Below are 3,402 nucleotides of genomic sequence, written 5' to 3'. Positions count from 1 at the left end.
TCAGGGCCAGCAGCCGCCTCTCAGACCCGCTGCCAGGTGCCAAGTGATTGGGACTGGTGCTGGATGCTGGCTGTGGGCGCTGGCAGAGAGTGTGAGTGGGGGCCAGCGCCGGCAGCACTTATGAGTGCCAGGCGGGACCGCAGCATGCAGAAGCAAGGAATTTTCAGTAACCACCAGAGCCTCACCCCATGACAGCAACGGGTGCTCCGCCTTGATCTGGCTCCCTTGCTCACCTGTTCCACCATCCCACCACATATGCCCCCTGGTGGTCAGCGCATGTCATAGCGACTGGTTTTTCCTTTGTTCAGTTTATATGCATATTAGCTTTTTATTATATAGGATGCGGGGGTAAAATATCACAAGACTACTAAAAATAATATAACAAAACAGTAATAGTATTGAAAGTGCTAAGTTTCCCTCCTATGTGTCTGATTCTTTCTTTTCCAGCCGTTATTTGTATCCATATCTATCAGCTCTACTAGACTATAGGGAAGCAGGAACTGTATGTCTGATTTATATCTTTCCCCTAAGGTGCCTAGCACTGAGCAGATTCTCAATGTTTGAAAAGTACACATAGTACAGTTGGAATAAAAGTGAAAAGTCAACCAGTTGTTGGTGACAAGAGTGAACACCCGTCACCCCCCATCCCTAGGGACCGATTTATTTAGCTCCAGCTTTTAAAAAGAAACATGCTTTACTTTCACAAAGTGGTCAAGTCATGTCAGAACACATCCAACCTTAGATCTTCTGTGCTAACAGTAGAGGAGAGTGGTTTCATATTTGCTTTGAGAGATATTGTTTCTCAGAGGACTGTATGGAAAGCAAATGATACAAAGTAAGTAAAAGTAATAAGAAGTTTATTGAATTCTAAATATAATAAAGTAGTTGCAGTTCTCTTACAGAAAAAAAGAATGATTTTCATAATTATTCTTATAGAGCATTGGAAAAATATAATTGATAGAAAAAACTGATGGAAGGTAAATAGAAACATATTTTAATATAGTTTGATAATACATAAATACAACAGGAAATACCCAAATCATTTGCTTTTAACAGGTTTTATTCTTTTATTTTCATAAGGAGCCACATAGGTTATTTTGGATATGTAAGTGATGGTTCATGATGTAGTGGAGAAATAACAAATGGAAATTTACATTTCAGGAATACCAGGTCTTAGTCAGTATTACACATGTGAAAAAGGCATATTCCCTATACATTTTGTGTATGGTTTTCCCTAAGTCAGGGAATGTTGGTGATCACAGAAGAGCTGTGACTGCACTTAGTTGGTGGGGAGTTCTTGCCCTTAGTAGACACATTTAGCATAGAGAAAACCTGGCTTCTCCCTGACAACCCCCCCCCCCCCAACACACACACACACACACACACACTTTTCCTAGATCTATCCAGTTGTAAACACGACTTAACATTTACATAAAATTCTCTTTCATAGCCATGATCATCAGACTGAAACCTGGAGGAAAGCTATGCTCCTCCCCAGTGCATTGTGTTTCCAGAGTTAAAAATCTCTATATCCCATTGTCCTTTCTGACATTGCACAGAGATTTTTGGACAAATGTCTGGCACTAAATTCTGATTTTCTATAAAGTAGAAAATGATTAGTGTTCAAATTGGATAAGGTAAAACAATAAAAGGAACATAAACAGAAGAGCAGGCACTGTTGGTGAAGAGTATCACTCTTTCTCCAAGAAGCCAACTGGTCTCATAAAATGATGACTGTTAAAGTAGGGTGAAATCCTGAAATAGTTATCTCTTTCACCCTCATCGCTAGTTTCCAGAGTGGGGCTCCTTATATGGAAAGCGGAATGGTGGCTGCAATGGCATGGAAAGCATCTTCCACAGCTTGGACCCCTGTAATTGTATTTGGTGAAACCTGGTGGGGTAGGAGACAACTTTGTGATTAAGATGTCAAGAGCTTCCTTGGAGAAAGGCTAACTGGAGGTGTCTCACTTTCCCAAAGCAGAGGCCTATTCAAGTGAACCTGGAGCCAACTGACTTAGAAGAAAAGAGAGCGACTTGGCAAGTGTAATTTGCCAGCTGGTTGAGTCAGACGACACATTGAGAAAGATCTTTTTTGGAAGCACGTCCTCCCTTAACCCTTTTCCAAATATGGTGGAAACTGTCTACCTTGTCCTATTTACCTGGGCCCTCTCCTATTGTCGCAGCTGCGCTGCTGCTCCATCAACAAAGTCTGCAGTTACAATGTCAGGGGTGGAACTTGGAAAACAAAAGCCATTAAATAACACGTGCTACTCTTATTAGGAGTCATAGTAAAGATGCTCCAAGGATTTGGCAAGGATATTTGCCCCCCCTGAGCCTCCAACCCTCACAGCCAAGACTTTTTCTTTAGTTTTTACTGATTTTAGCCTGAGAGATAGGAGAAGAAATGTGCTGACATTATAAACCCACCGATGCTTAGTTTATAAAACACACATATGACATCTATCCTAATACAGGCTCTGGCTCTATTCTCTTCAACAATTTCTTTTTTCCTGACTAAATGTTCCAATTGCATAAAGCATATATTCCCTTGAAGCCGAGTACAAGAAACCTCAGCAATAAGCCAGCATCCAGGAGGATATAAATATAAAGTGGCTGTATCAGCACGGAATTCTCAGGGGATGTGCTTGCAGCCCATTTCACGGCGCCACTTGTGAGGGGATATTGGAAATGAGTGACTTTCTTCCATTCGGTAAGGTTTCCTTATCTCAGCACCTACTGTTGCGGATGGTATGTTTTTGAGGCTGCACAGTAGGGCTCTGGGTATCGTGTGCATTCATACATATGGAGGAATAATGTTTATATTTCTCAGAATAGGCACTTTTTGAAGGCAGTAAATCTAAAAGTAAAGTTAATAGAGCCTATATTTAGGGCTCATCTTCTCACTTTGCTGATGTGTATGCTGAACAGAAGATCACAGATTTGAGTCAGTCTCGCAGAGGCCGGAGTCGGCAAATGGCTATATTCAGAGCTAGGGGAAGTCTTGCCAACTCTACTGTAGCTGTTAAAAGGCAGACTTGGAGAAGGTGCAATCATTTTTCTCAAAGGTGACAGCACAGAAGGAGAAAAGCCTGTGACAGAGCCATGAAAGAAAAGTGTGCGTGTGCGGCTCAGGGAAAACGACTGTCCTTGGGCTCTGCATCTTCATGTGGCGTCTGCTTCATGTCACAGCGTCGCTACTTAGAAAGTTTTTCCCTTCCTTTTTTGGATGTGTATCATAATTGCACATTTTCCCACTAGAGAGAGAGAGCCCAAATCTATGGCACTAATGAAAAGGTGAAGTTGCAAAAACAAAACCAAACAAAAAGTCGAAGTAAATAATTGCATAGAAGACATGGTAAAGGCTCAGTGCTACAGTCAGCTGTGAACATTTTGCATCTAAGT

The sequence above is a fragment of the Myotis davidii genome, unplaced genomic scaffold (assembly GCF_000327345.1).
Source record: "Myotis davidii unplaced genomic scaffold, ASM32734v1 scaffold41, whole genome shotgun sequence".
NCBI classification, from domain to species: domain Eukaryota; kingdom Metazoa; phylum Chordata; class Mammalia; order Chiroptera; family Vespertilionidae; genus Myotis; species Myotis davidii.
Note: the sequence above shows the minus strand (reverse complement) of the source record.